Source organism: Bos taurus, chromosome 15 (assembly GCF_002263795.3).
Source record: "Bos taurus isolate L1 Dominette 01449 registration number 42190680 breed Hereford chromosome 15, ARS-UCD2.0, whole genome shotgun sequence".
Taxonomy (NCBI): domain Eukaryota; kingdom Metazoa; phylum Chordata; class Mammalia; order Artiodactyla; family Bovidae; genus Bos; species Bos taurus.
In genome coordinates, this window is record NC_037342.1 from 17346780 (window position 1) to 17362734 (window position 15955).

At 41.4% G+C, this 15955-nt stretch overlaps 1 non-coding gene across 1 annotated transcript; it reads right to left on the reverse strand.

Annotated features, from left to right (window-relative positions):
- Nucleotides 1–846: 846 nt before the first annotated feature.
- Nucleotides 847–953, reverse strand: LOC112441685 (U6 spliceosomal RNA). The gene has a single exon (XR_003029546.1). It is a non-coding gene; the product is annotated as a U6 spliceosomal RNA (small nuclear RNA).
- Between the last annotated feature and the right edge of the window lie 15002 nt (nucleotides 954–15955).

Below are 15955 nucleotides of genomic sequence, written 5' to 3' on the forward strand. Positions count from 1 at the left end.
CTTCACTCTGTACAATAGGCTCCAGTTTCATCCATCTCATTAGAACTGATTCAAATGAATTCTTTTTAATGGCTGAGTAATACTCCGTTGTGTATATGTACCACAGCTTTCTTATCCATTCATCTGCTGATGGACATCTAGGTTGCTTCCATGTCCTGGCTATTATAAACAGTGATGCGATGAACATTGGGGTACACGTGTCTCTTTCAATTCTGGTTTCCTCGGTGTGTATGCCCAGCAGTGGGATTACTGCGTCATATGACAGCTCTCTTTCCAGTTTTTTTAAGGGATCTCCACACTGTTCTCCATAGTGGCTGTACTAGTTCGCATTCTCACCAACAGTGTAAGAGGGTTCCCTTTTCTCCACATCCTGTCCAGCATTTATTGTTTGTAGAGTTTTGGATCACAGCCATTCTGACTGGTGTGAAACGATACCTCATTGTGGTTTTGATTTGCGTTTCTCTGATAATGAGTGATATTGAGCATCTTTTCATGTGTTTGTTAGCCATCTGTATGTCTTCTTTGGAGAAATGTCTATTTAGTTCTTTGGCCCATTTTTTGATTGGGTCCTTTATTTTTCTGGAATTGAGCTGCAGGAGTTGCTTGTATATTTCTGAGATTAGTTGTTTGTCAGTTGCTTCATTTGCTATTATTTTCTCCCATTCTGAAGGCTGTCTTTTCACCTTGCTTATAGTTTCTTTTGTTGTGCATAAGCTTTTAATTTTAATCAGGTCCAATTTGTTTATTTTTGCTTTTATTTCCAATATTCTGGGAGGTGGGTCATAGAGGATCCTGCTGTGATGTATGTTGGAGAGTGTTTTGCCTATGTTCTCCTCTAAGAGTTTTAAAAATATGGAATGCTTCACGAATTTGCATGTCATCCTTGTGCAGGGGCCATGCTAATTTTCTCTGTATCATTCCAATTTTAGTATATGTGCTGCCGAAGTGAGCACAAGCACAGTAAATTAAATGAAATGAAAAGACAGTGAAACATGCAGCAGGTAAAGGAGAATGGTTAAAAAAAAAAAAAAAAAAAAAAAAAACCATAAGACCAAACAAATGAAGAACAAATAGGTAGTGTACCTGAAAAAGAATTCAGTGTAATGATAGTGAACATGATCCAAAGTCTCAGAAATTAAATGGAGGCACAGATAAATAGAATAGAGGCATGGATTGAGAAGATACAAGAAATGTTTAACAAAGACCTAGAAGAAATAAAGAACAGACAATCAGCAATGAATAACACAATAACCAAAAAAAAAAAATACACTAGAGGGAACTATTAGCAGAATAACTGAAGCAGAAGAATAAGTGAGCTGGTAGATAGAATGGTGGAAATAACTGAAGCAGAACACAATAAAGAAAAAGAATAAAAAGTAATGAGGTCAGTCTCAAAGACCTATGGGACATTAAGTGCACCAACATTCAAATTATAGGGGTCAGAGAAGAATATAAAAAGAAAGTATACAAGAAAATGTTTGAGGAGATTATAATCCAAAACTTCCATATATAGGAAAGGAAATAACCTGTCAAGACCAGGAAGCCCATAGAATCCCATACAAGATAAACACAAAGAGAAACATGTCAAGAAAATATTAATCAAACTAACAAAAATTACACACAAGCAGAAAGTATTAAAAGCAGCAAGGGAAAAACAACAAATAACACAAAGGGGAATCCCCATAAAGTTAATAGCTGATCTTTAGCAGAAGCTCTGCAGGCCAGAAGCGAATGGCAAGATATACTTAAAATGACAAAAGGACAAAACCTACAACCAAGATTACTCCACCAGCAAGGAACTCATTCAGATTTGAAGGAGAAATCAAAAGCTTAACAGACAAGCAAAAAAGTTAAGAGAATACAGCACCGCCAAACCACCTTTACAACAAGTGCCAAAGGAACTTTTCTAGACAGGAAACATAAGAGAAAGAAATCACCTACAAACAAACCCAAAACAATAAAGTAAATGATAATAGAACCAAACATATCAATAATTACATTAAATGCAAATAGACTAAATGCTCTAAGCTAAAGACACAGACTGGCTGAATGGATACAAAAACAAGACCCTTATGTATGCTGTCTACAGGAGACGCGTTTCAGACCTAGGAAAACATACTGACTGAAAGTGAAGGAATAAAGAAAAGATATTCCATGCAAATGGAAATCAAAAAAGCAGAAGTAGCAATACTCATATCAGATAAAAAAGACTTTATTATAAAGACCTTTACAAGAGACAAAGAATGATAGTACATAATGATAAAGGGATCAACCCAAGAAGAAGAAATAACAATTATAAATATATTTGAACCCAATATAGGAGCACTTCTATACACAAGGCAAATGCTGACAACTATAAAAGGGGAAATCAACAATAACACAATAGAAGTGGGGGACTTCAACTCTTGACTCACAACAATGGACAGATCATCCAAATAGAAAACTAATAAGAAAACACAAACTTTAAATGACACATTGGACCAGATGGACCTGATAGCTATAAGACATTCCATCTAAAAAGAGTAGAATACACTTTTGTTTTTTCAAGTGCACATGGAACATTCTCCAGAATAGACGATATCTTGGGTCACAAATCAAGTCTTGCTAAATTTAATAAAATTGAAATTGTATCCAGCATTTTTTATGACAACAATATAAGATTAGATATAAATTATTAAAAATCACCATAAAAAACACAAACACATGGAGGGTAAATAATGTGCTCCTAACTAACCAAGAGGTCACTGAAGAAATCAAGTTAAAATTTTAAAAAATACCTAGAAACAAAAATGACAGTGAAAACACAACTCCAAACCTATGGGATGCAGTGCTAAGTGGGAAATGTATAGGAATTCAAGCTTACCTCAAGAAATGAGTAAAATATCAAATAAACAACCTAACCTTACACTTAAAGCAACTAGAAAAAGAAAAACAAAAAATCCCTAAGTTAGTAGAAGGAAAGAAATCATAAATATCAGAGCAAAAAGAAATGAATGAAACAACAACAAAGATCAATAAAACTAAAAGCTGGTTCTTTGAGAAGATAAACAAAGTTGACAAACCATTAGCCAGACTCATCAAGAAAAAGAAGGAGAAGAATCAATCAATTAAATTAGAAATGAAAAAGAAGTTACAACTGACAAAGCAGAAATACAAGGGATCTTAAGAGACTACTATGAGCTGCTACTGCTGCTGCTAAGTCGTTTCAATCGTGTCCGACTCTGTGCGACCCCATAGACAGCAGCCCGCCAGGCTCCCCCATCCCTGGGATTCTTGCAAATAAAATGGACAATCTGGAAAAAATGGACAAATTCTTAGAAAAGTATAACTTACCATGAGTGAAGCAAGAAGAGATAGAAAGTATGAACAGACCAATCAGAAGCACTCAAATCAAAGCTGTAATAAAAAAAAAAAAAAAACCTTTCAACAAACAAAAGCCCAGGATCAGATGGCTTCACAGGTGAAGTCTATCAAACGTTTAACAAAGACTTAATGCCTATCCTGCTCAAACTCCTCCAGAAAACTGGAGATGGAGGAACATACCCAAACTCATTCTACAAGGCCGTGATCACCCTGATACCAAAACCAGACAAAGATAACACAAAAAGAAAATTACAGGCCAATATTATTGCTAAACAAAGATGCAAAATTCCTCAGAAAAATTCTAGCAAATAGAATCCAATAACAAATTTAAAGGATCATACACCATGATCAAGTGGGATTTATCTCAGGGATGCAAGGATTCTTTAATATACACAAATAAATCAATGTGATACACCATATTAACAAATTGAAAAATAAAAACCATATGATGATCTCAGTAGATGCAGAGAAAGCTTTTGACAAAATTCAATGCCCATTTATGATTTAAAAAAAAAAACTGTCCAGAAAGTAGGCATAGAAGAAACCTACCTCAACATAATTTAGACTATATTTGAAAAACCCATATCAAACATTATTCTCAACAGGGAAAAACTGAAAGCAATTCTACTAGAATCAGGAAAAAGAGTGCCCACTCTTGCCACTATGATTCAGTATAGTTTTGGAAGTGCTAGCCACATAAATCAGAAAAGAAAAAGAAATAAAAGGAATCTAGATTAGAAAATAGAAGTAAACCTCTCACTGTTGGCAGATGACATGATACTCTACATACAAAACCCTAAAAATGCCACCAGAAAATTATTGTTGTTGTTGTTCAGTTGCAAAGTTACTACATCTGACTCTTTGTGATCCCATGGGTTATAGCAGGGCAGGCTTCCCTATCCTTCACTATCTCCCAGAGTTTTCTCAAATTCATGTACATTGAGTAGGTGATGATATCAAATAATCTCATCATCTGCTGCACACTTTGCCTTTTGCCTTCAATTTTCGCCAGCATCACTGTCTTTTCCAATGAGTCAGCTCTTCACAACAGGTGGCAAAAATATTAGAGCTTCAGCTTCAGCATCAGTCCTTTCAAATAATATTCAGGGTAAATTTCTTTTTGGATTAACTGGTTTGACTCAGTGCAGTCCAGAGACTCTCAAGAGTCTTCTCCAATATCACAATTTGAAAACATCAATTTTTGGTACTCATCCTTCTTTATGGTCAAACTCTCACATCTGTATGTGCCTACTGGAAAAATCATAGCTTTGAATACATGAACCTTTGTCAGCAGAGTAACATCTCTGCTTTTTATTAAGGTGTCTAGTTTTGTCATAGCTTTCCTTCTGATGAGAAAGCTCTTTTAATTTCATAGCTGCAGTTATAGTCCACAGTGATTTTGGAGACTAAGAAAATAAAATCTATAACTGCTTCCACTTTTCCCACTTTTATTTACCATGAAGTGATGGGACCAGATTCCATGACCTTAGCTTTTTGAATGTTGAGTTTTAGGCCAGCTTTTGCACTCTCCTTTTAACCTCATAAAGAGGTTCTTTAGTTCCTCTTCATTTTCTGCCATTAGGGTGGTATCATCTGCATATCTGAGGTTGTTGATATTTCTCCCCCACGGTCTTGATTCCAGCTTGTGATTCATCCAGCCTGGCATTTCACATGATGTACTTTGCATATAAGTTAAATAAGCAGGGTGACAATATCAGCCTTGATGTACTCCTTTCCCAATTTTGAACCAGTTCAGTGTTCCATGTTCAGTTCTAACTGTTGCTTCTTGACCCACAAACAAGTTTCTCAGGAGGCAGGTAATGTGATCTAGAATTCCCATCAGATTAAGAATATTCCACAGTTTGTTGTGATCCACATAGTCAAAAGGCTTTCACACAGTCAATGAAGTAGAAGTAGATATTTTTCTGGAATTCCTTCTTATATGATCCAACAAATGTTGGAAATTTGATCTCTGGTTCCTCTGCCTTTTCTAAATACACCTGTACATCTGGAATTTCTCAGTTCACATACTGTTGAAACATAGCTTGAAGGATTTTGAGCATAACCTTGCTAATGTGTGAAATGTGTACAATTGTACCATAGTTTGAACATTCTTTGGCATTGCCCTTCTTTGGAATTGGAATGAAAACTGATCTTTTCCAGTCCTGTGGTCACTGCTGACTTTTCCAAATTTGTTGAAATATTGTGTGCAACACTTTAACAGCATCATTATTTAGTATTTGAAATAGTTAATGAAGTCACAGGATACAAAATTAATACACAGAAATCCCCTGCATTCCTATACACCAACAACAAAACATCAGAAAGAAAAATTAAGGAAATAATCCCATTCACCATTGTAAGAAAAAAAAACAATTAAATACCTAGGAATAAACCTACCTAAAGAGACAAAAGACCTATAAGCAGAAAACTATAAAACACAGCTGAAAGAAATCAAAGATGACACAAACAGATGGAGAAATATGCCATGTTCTTGGACTGGAAGAACTGATATTGTGAAAATGACTATAATACCCAAAGCAATCTAAAGATTCAATGCAATCTATATCAAATTACCTATGGCATTTTTCACAGAACTAGAGCAAAATATTTTACAATTTTTATGGAAACACAAAGGAGCCCAAATAACCAAAGCAATCTTGAGAAAGAAAAATGGAACTAGAGGAATTAACCTTCCTGACTTGAGACTATACTACAAAGCTACAGTCATCAAGATAGTATGGTGCTGGCACAAAATTAGAAATATAGACCAACGGAACAAGATAGAAAGCCCAAGATGAACTCACACACCTTATGGGCACCTTATCCTTGACAAAGGAGGCAAGAATATACAATGGAGAAAAAACAGCCTCTTCAATAAATGGTGCTAGGAAAATGTAGACAGCTATGTAAAAGAATGAACTCTTAAGAAGCTAGAACACTTCTTAACCATACATGAAAATAAACCGAAAGTGGATGAAAGACTTAAATGTAAGGCCAGAAATTACAAAGCTCTTAAGAGTTAAACATAGGCAATACACTCTTTGACATAAATCACATCAAGAGCCTCTTTAATCCACCTCCTAGAATAATGGAAATAAAACCAAAAATAAACAAAAGGGACCTAATGAAACCTAAAAACTTTTTCACAAACAAGGGAACTATGAACAAGATGAAAAGACAACCCTGAGAATGGGAGAAGATAATTGCAAATGAAGCAACTGAGAAAGGGTTATTCTCCAAAATATATAACCAGCTCATAGAGCTCAGTGTAAGGAAAACAAACAACGCAATCAAGAAATGGGCAGAAACCACAACTACACAGTAGACCACACTTGCCAAAACTAGAGAAAACCCACGTGTAGCAACAAGGACCCAGCACGACCAATAAACACTTGAAAATGTGCTCAACACTGCTAATTATTAAAGAAATACAAATTACAACTACAATGAGGTATTACCTTACACCAATAAAAATGACTATCATCAGAAAACATACCAACAATAAGTGCTAGAGAGGATGTGGAGAAAATGGAACCCTTCTGCACTCTTGGGGAATGCAAACTGATATGGCCACTATGGAGAACAGAATGGAGATTCCTTAAAAGCTAGGAATAAAACTAACATATGACCCAGGAATTCCACTACTAGACATATACCATGAGAAAAACCACAATTCAAAACCACCATGTACCTCAATGTTCACTGTAGCACTATATATAATAAATAGACATGGAGGCAACTTAGATATCCATTGACAGATGTATGGATAAAGAAGATGTGGCACGTATGTACAATGGAATATTAGCCTTAAAAGGAAGAATTTGAGTCCTTTGTAATGAGGTGGATAAAGTTAGAGCCTATTCTACAGAGTGAAGTAAGTCAGAAAGAGAAAAACACATATTGTATATTAATGCATATATATGGAATCTAGAAAATACTACTGATGGATCTATTTGCAGGGAAGGAATGGAGATGCAGACGTAAGAACAAACTTACAGACACAGTGGGAGTACAAGTAGGACAAAATGAGTAAGTAGCATTGACATATATCCACTATAATATGTAGAATAGATAGCTAGCGGGAAGCTGCTATATAACACAAGGAACAGAATGAAAACCACAGTCAAACATAATGAAAAATCACAATCACAGAAAACTAACCAAACTGATCTTGAGGATCACAGTGAAAGACTGTTGTTGAGCTGTGAAAGACACCAGGATTCCTGGTCTCCAGAGGAGAGAGATTCAATCCAGGGCCAGTGACAAGGCTTGATCACTCAGAGCTTTTGTGTAATAAAGTTTTATTAAAGTATAAAAGAGACAGAGAGAGCTTCTGACATAGACATCAGACAGGGGCAGAAAGAGTAGCCCCCTGCTAGTCTTTAGCTGGAATATTATAGAGCTACTAGCAGTCTGCTACTTAGAGAAAGGAAATGTCTCAAAACTCAGAGACTGGCACCAGGCCCCTCACCCACAACATGCATTTTGAGATAACATTGGCACAAGGTGAGTTGCCCCGGCCATAAAATGATTGACATGAATCTTGAAGAAATGCAGGTTTCCAAGCAGACACAGTCTCATTAACATAGCTTAAGAGAACATTTGCATGAATAAAACATACTGGTTTGTCAAGTCCTTCTGAGTCTTAGGTGGAACTGACTTGAAGAAACACAGAGTCTAGGTTAAATACATATTTCATTAACACAGCTTAAGAAAAGCGTTTCCATAAGAAAAACACATTGGTTAGCTCAAGGTTTGAGAAAAGTTAAGTTCAGGGGGAACCAAGTGTCATCATGGCAACACAGAATTTTAAAAGAAACCCCCTTTTAAATTTGTATGCTGCTAAGTCACTTCAGTCGTGTCCGACTCTGTGCGACCCCATAGACAGCAGCCCACCAGGCTTCTCCGTCCCTGGGATTCTCCAGGCAAGAACACTGGAGTGAGTTGCCATTTCCTTCTCCAATGCATGAAAGTGAAAAGTGAAAGTGAAAAGTGAAAGTGAAGTCCGTTCAGTCGTATCCAACTCTTCGTGACCCCATGGAATACAGCCCACCAGGCTCCTCCATCCATGGTATCTTCCAGGCAAGAGCACTGGAGTGGGGTGCCATCTCCTTCTCCATTAACTTTGTATAGAGAAGGGGAAAAAATCTGACACTTGTAAGTTTGTTTCCTACTGCCTCTTAAGAAAGATAAAAATGTCTGACATTTGCAGCCTATTTTATCCCTTTGGGGCCTCTAAGCCTTCCTTCCTGCCTGTTACCCTCTCAACAGCCTTGTCTAATTCAATGAAATCATGAGGCATGCCATGTAGGGCCACCCAAGATGGACAGGACATGGTGGAGAGTTCTGACAAAATGTGGTCCATTGGAGAGGGGAATGGCAAATGACTTCAGGTATTCTTGCCTTGAGAACCCCAAGAACAGTATGATAAGACAAGAAGATATAACACTGAAAGATGAACTCCCCAGGTCTGTAGGTGCCCAATATGCTACTGGAGAAGAGTGGAGAAATAACTCCAGAAAGAATAAAGCTGCTGCTGCTGCTGCTGCTAAGTCACTTCGGAGATGGGGCCAAAGAGAAAACAATACCCAGTTGTGGATGAGACTGGTGATAGAAGTACAGTATGATGCTGTAGAGAACAATACTGCATAGGAACTGTCAGGCAAGTGTATGCTCCTCGGTTTTGTCTTGTCACAACAAAGATTTGGAATGACAGGCATTAAAGCCCTTGGCGCGTCACAGCTCTCGGGTCTTGGACAAACCATGTTATAGATTTTAGACAAATCAGTGTTACAGCTCTATTTTATTTAGAAGATAGCAGGAGAATCCATCCTCAAAGCGTGAGGGCATGCCAACCCAAAGACGCGAAGGGAAGAGAGTGGAGGAGAGCGCCAGCGCGCAGGAAAGAGAGAAAGAAAAGAGTGCACATACATGGGGAAGAGAGAGAGAGAGCCCTTTGGCTCTTCTTCTTATATGTTTTTCCCTCCCTCTGGGCCTGCCCTATGCAAATTGGGCTAGCCAGAAGTGCTCTTTGTTCTACCTGAAGTCCACACTCCAGTCCTCGGACCTTCCTTTGACCTTCCTTTGTTTTATTTTTGTGGGCTTTTCCCTTTTAGCCACCGCCATTTTGGACTCCTGTTTCCTATTCTAACTAACTAACATTCCCCCCTCGAGAGATGGGAGGCCAATTCTTTGGGAATAGGGGCATCGAGGTCTTTCTGGCTACTTCCTGCTGAATCGGGATGGCGAGGGGTACTGGATGTCCCTCTCTTGCTAGTCTCAGGCCTCAGAGTCCTCTAAGGCCTGTCCTTAGATAGCAGTGTCCATCTAAGAGTGAGTGATATTTTCCATGGTCAGCTGTAGTTTTGTATCTTTGTTGAACTGGCACTGCATGCTGTAGCTTATTGACCTGAGCAGAGACAAAACAGGTTAGACAATTGACAGTACATGGAACAATCATAAGCAGTATGGTGTAACAAGGACTAGTAGGGGCATTAGCCAATTCTAAATTCCCATCGCCGGGATGGCTCAAGTCCCTTCTTGTTCAGGGATTAGAAGATCTATCTCCTGTCTGTTTTGGAGTACAATCTCTACCAAGCTGTGTTGACTGTTTAGAGCTATCCTGAGAAATCTTGTCCCCAGAAACCAGATTTTGGCAGTGTTCATTGGAATGGCACTCATTTGTAATCCTGAATAGGAATCTGAGATCTTCCAGGGGCTCACAGGTGTATTGAGTGTCTTCTTCTGTTTTCTTCCACAGCTTGACCAGGAGTCATGTCCTGGTATCTTGACTGCTGTGGAGGTAGAAAGTATTACAGGGTAGGGGCCTTTCCATGTGGGCTGGAGTTGAGCCTCTGGGGACCCATCTTTCCAGACTTTAATTAGGACTTGTGTCCCTGGAGCATATAGTAGTGACTCCTTAGAATCTTTTGGGTCCTGGTTCATACCCTACAAGCGTATATCCTGTTGGAATTGCCCAATGGCCATGGTATAAGACTGGAGGGTCTGAACCTCTGGATCTAGGAAGAGGTCATTGACATAAACAAAATGTCTCCCATATAGCATCTCATAAGGACTAAGATCAACCTGTTCCTTAGGGGCAATACAGGTGTGGAGGAGGGCTATTGGTAAAGCCTCCTTCCATCCTAGGGAGGTCTCCTGGGTTATCTTTTTTATCTCTGATTTTAAGAATTGGTTGGCTCTTTCTACTTTTCCTGAAGACTGAGGCCTCCAGGCACAATGGAGATAATAAGTAATGCCCAATGCTTTAGAGACTCCTTGGGTGACCTTAGAAGTAAATGATGTCCCATTGTCACTTTGTAATGACCTGGGCAGACCAAATCTTGGACTGATTTCATGGAGCAGTTTTTTACTACCTCCTCAGCCTTCTCAGTCCGGGTGGGAAAGCCTTCAATCCATCCTGTGAATGTATCTATCATGACTAATAGGTATTTATACCCTTGAGAAACTGGCATCTGGATGAAGTCCATCTGCCAGTCCTCTCCTGGATAGGTCTCAATGTCATTGGATGGGCTGGGCCAACTGGGATCTTTGAGCTCCTTGGGGGTTATTTATTTGGCAAGTGGGACAAGAGGAAACCAATTGCCTTATAGTTGTTTGGAGGCCTGTTCCTCTGAAGGACCTTTCTAGTAATCTTTGGAGGGCTTTTCCCCCTAAATGAGTGGTGGCATGTAAGGAGTTAACCAACTTCCATTGGAGGTTCCCAGGCAGAAAAAGGAGCCGCTCCTTTTGGAACCACCCCATATGATCTTCTTGAAAGCCCTCACTCTTAGCTTTAAGAGTCTCACCTTCAGTATATGAAGGGGTTTATGGCAAAATAGTCTGTGGAACTAGGGTGGCAACCCCTATTAGGTCATTGTTCTGTAATGCTGCTCTCTTAGCTACCTGATCAGCTGCTTGGTTCCCTCGTGCCACTTCTGTGCTCCCTTTTTGGTGTCCTTTACAGTGGGAGACTGAAACCTCAGTGGGCAGATGCACTGCCTCCAAGAGTATAAGAATTTGATCACCATATTTGATTGGGGACCCTCGGGTGGTCAAGTGGCCCCTTTCTTTCCAAACAGCCACGTGTGCATGTAGCACCAGAAAGGCATACTTGGAGTCAGTGTAAATGGCTATTCTTTTTCCTTTTCCCAGCGCTAAAGCTCGAGTCAGGGCTATGAGCTCAGGTAATTGGCCTGAAGTATCTGGTGGCAGAGGCTTAGTCTCTGTGGTCTCAAAACTGGAGACTACTGCATACCTGGCTCTTCTTTTTCCATCTAAGACAAAGCTGCTTCCATCAGTGTACCAGATTTCCTCGGGATTGGTCAGAGGATCTTCCAACAATCTCTCTCGGGGTTTTGTCCAGTGGTCCAAGGTTTCTAGACAAGAGTGAAAGGGGAGAGAGCCCTCGGGGGTAGGCAGGAGGGTGGCTGGGTTAAGAACCTCACAAGGGGGTAGAGTGAGGCCTGGATTTTCCATCAGTGTTACTTGATATCTGAGAATTCTTTGATCAGACATCCATAAATGGCCTCTCCCATTTAGGAGTTGTTTTACTTGGTGGCTGGTAAAAATAGTTTGTTTGCCCCCAGAGGAGAGTTTTAAAGCATCTTCTATCATGATTGCAATAGCTTCAAGATTTCGAAGGCAGGGGGGCCAGCCTCGGGCGGTTGGATCTAGTCTCTTGGATACATAAGCTAGAGGCTGGGGCTCAGATCCCAGCCTTTGAGTTAACACTCCCAAGGTTATTCCCTCTCTTTCATGGACATAAAGTTGGAATGCTTTTTCTGGGTCTGGCAACCTCAAGGCAGGTGCCTGAGTTAAGGCCTGTTTTAGTGTAGCCTCTACCTTCTTTTAAGGAATTCCCCACATCAGTGGGATTGAATCATCTCGTCCCTTTAAGGGCTGGGCAATTAGACCATAGTTGGGTATCCAGATTCTACAATACCCAATTAGCTCCAGGAAAGCTCACAATTGTTTTTGAGTCGTGGGGGAGGGTAACTGGAGGATTCCTTGTACCCAATCAGAGGACAGCCTCCTGGACCCATGTGTAATCTGAACTCCCAGATAAGTGACCTTTGTCTCGATCATTTGTGCCTTAGCACGGGGGACTTTATATCCCCTTTCTGCCAAAAAAAAAAAAAAAAATTAGAACCTGAATTGCATTTTGTTGGGCACTTTCTTCATCTGGAGGGCAGATTAGTAGGTCATCTACGTACTGTAATATTTTCCCATTAAGTCCCAGGTCCAGATCTAGGAGATCCCAACTAAAGGCCTGTCCAAACAAGTGGGGGCTATCTCTGAACCCCTGAGGTAATACTGTCCAACTCATCTGTTGGTGTTTTTCTCCTGGGGCCTCCCACTCAAAGGCAAAAAGATATTGGGATTCTTTAGCCAGTGGTATGCAAAAAAATGCATCCTTGAGATCCAAGACTGTAAACCAGTTAGCACTGGGTGGGATTTCTCCCAAGATTACATAGGGATTGGGTACTGTGGGATGGAGGGGGACTACAGCTTCATTTATGATCTGGAGATCTTGAACCATTCACCAGGTTCCGTCCTTTTTCTTTACTGAGAGGATTGGGGTGTTACATGGCGAATTGGTGGGAACCAATAGCCCACAAGCAAGGAATTTATTTATTAAAAGCTGTAGTCCCTCCCGAGCCTCTCTTTTGAGGGGATATTGTTTCCAGTTGGGAAACCGAGTGGGATCTCAGAGGACAATGATGACCGGTTCAACTTGGTGGGCTCGTTCAGGAATTCCCTGGTCCCACATCTGGGGGTTAATCTTGTCCTCCCATAGCTTTTTGGAGAAGGTGTAATGGGTTATTCAGTAGTAACCAGGAGCTGTAGGGCTCTAGGGGCTGAAAAGCTTCCCATCACAAGGGTGGTCCCCAATTTAGTGAGTATATCTCTTCCCAATAAGGGAGTAGGACACTCAGGGACCACCAGAAACTGGTGGGAAAATATTTGTCCATCCCAGCAACAAAGAAGTGCTCGGGTGAATCTTTTAGTAGTTGTTTTTCCTGTAGCACCCAAAATTGTACAGATTTGGGAGGAGAAGGCTCCGGAGTAGGAGATCAAGACAGAGTAGGTAGCCCCTGTGTCAACCAAGAAATTCTCGGACCTACCTGCCACATCCAGTTGCACCCTTGGCTCCAGCCCTGTGATGGTTATCTGTGACAGGCGGGCTGGTTGGAGCGGGCCACTTCAGTCCTCTTGAACCATCGTGAGGGAAGGCTTGGCACTTGACCTTCAGGCTCTTGGGTCCCGAGGACAGAGTGCTGCCCAATGTCCCAGTTGATGGCATTTGTAGCAAGCCATTTTAGGAGACTTCTCACGGTTTGGATACTCTTTGGCTCAATGTCCCGCCTATTTACAGATTAGGCATTTGCCTCGTGCCTTGTCCTTCAAGGACTCGGGGTTTGCCTTAGGGCTTCCCTGGAGGGTGGCCAGCATCTGGGCATGCCTTGTCTCTTTCCTTCCTCCCTTTCCTGGACCTTGGCCTCCTTCTCCTGTTCTCTGTTATAAAAGGTATTGGTGGCTATCTGGATCATCTCATCTAAAGAGGCAGCAGGGTCCTGCTGCTGTAGCTGTTGTAACTTAATTCTGATATCTGATGCACAATGGGACAGGAATTTGTCCTTTAAAATCACCTGTCCCTCGTAGGAGTCTAAATCCAGATTGGTAAAGTTTTGGAGGGCCTCTTTTAGCCTTTCCAGAAAGGGAATGAGGTTCTTGTTGGGCTCCTGAGTTATTGTTGAGACTAGGCACGTTCCCACAAGTAATTCTGTTTCCATGGGTGGACTTCCTTAGGGGTGAGTCTTTCTGAAGCTTATCCTAGCCAGTACTGTTGCAACCTGAGAGCCAGGAGTCCCCAGGTCAGAGTGCAGATCCCCAGGCAGGCTGAGGTGACAGCCTCCTAGAGATCAAATTCCCAGGCTCGTTGAGGCATGATGGCCTCCCGAGAATTGGGTCCCTGGGCAGGTCAAGGCGTGACGACCTCCTGGGACCCCTGGGACTGGCGGATCCCCGAGCAGGTTGAGGCGTGACAACCTTTCGAGGGCCAGATTCCTAGGCAGGTCAAGGCAGGTTGACCTCCTGGGACCCCCAGACTGGAGTTGGGCATCCCCAAGATCTCCAGCGTGACCAGTGCTGGGTAGGATTAGGGGTTGGATATTATACAGTATTTCCCTCCCAAGGCCAGCTATTTTCTGGTTGTCCCTCCAGAAGATTGTACAGGCAACACTGTGGGCCCAGATGGGGCTGAGGAAAGTAGCATGAAACAGGAGGGAAGGAGGCAGAGCACAACCTTTGAAAGAATGACATAGTACAAGGGCATAACTAAACCAATTAAAAGCAATTGGGTCTAACATGACAAGTCAAATTCAAGTAAACTTTAATCTCTAATCTATAAGCCAAAAGACACACCCAGAGGTGGCAGGACAGCTCTAAGGCACTGTCAAAAGAGGGAGGAGTGGGTGGTCCCCCAGTGGCTGGGATGATCCTCCCACTCTTTAGCATATGAATTCACCCCACTCGAAAAGCCTAGATCAGATTAGATCAGATCAGATCAGTCGCTCAGTCGTGTCCGACTCTTTGCGACTCCATGAATCGCAGCACGCCAGGCCTCCTTGTCCATCCAACTCCCAGAGTTCACTCAGACTCACGTCCATCGAGTCAGTGATGCCATCCAGCCATCTCATCCTCTGTTGTCCCCTTCTCCTCCTGCCCCCAATCCCTCCCAGCATCAGAGTCTTTTCCAATGAGTCAATTCTTCGCATGAGGTGGCCAAAGTACTGGAGTTTCAGCTTCAGCATCATTCCTTCCAAAGAAATCCCAGGGCTGATCTCCTTCAGAATGGACTGGTTGGATCTCCTTGCAGTCCAAGGGACTCTCAAGAGTCTTCTCCAACACCACAGTTCAAAAGCATCAATTCTTCAGCGCTCATCCTTCTTCACAGTCCAACTCTCACATCCATACATGACCACAGGAAAAACCATAGCCTTGACTAGACGAACCTTTGTTGGCAAAGTAATGTCTTTGCTTTTGAATATGCTATCTAGGTTGGTCATAACTTTCCTTCCAAGGAGTAAGCGTCTTTTAATTTCATGACTGCAGTCACCATCTGCAGTGATTTTGGAGCCCAGAAAAATAAAGTCTGACACTGTTTCCACTGTTTCCCCATCTATTTCCCATGAAGTGATGGGACCGGATGCCGTGATCTTTGTTTTCTGAATGTTGAGCTTTAAGCTAACTTTTTCATTCTCCACTTTCACTTTCATCAAGAGGCTTTTGAGTTCCTCTTCACTTTCTGCCATAAGGGTGGTGTCATCTGCATATCTGAGGTTATTGATATTTCTCCCAGCAATCTTGATTCCAGCTTGTGCTTCTTCCAGCCCAGTGTTTCTCACGATGTACTCTGCATAAAAGTTAAATAAGCAGGGTGACAATATACAGTCTTGACGTGCTCCTTTTCCTATTTGGAACCAGTCTGTTTTTCCAGGCTACATTCCATGCCCTTGCTCTCGGCAATGACCCACACTCTGAAGAGTGGCTTCTCTCTGAATCCTAACAAATTCACTTCTTACTT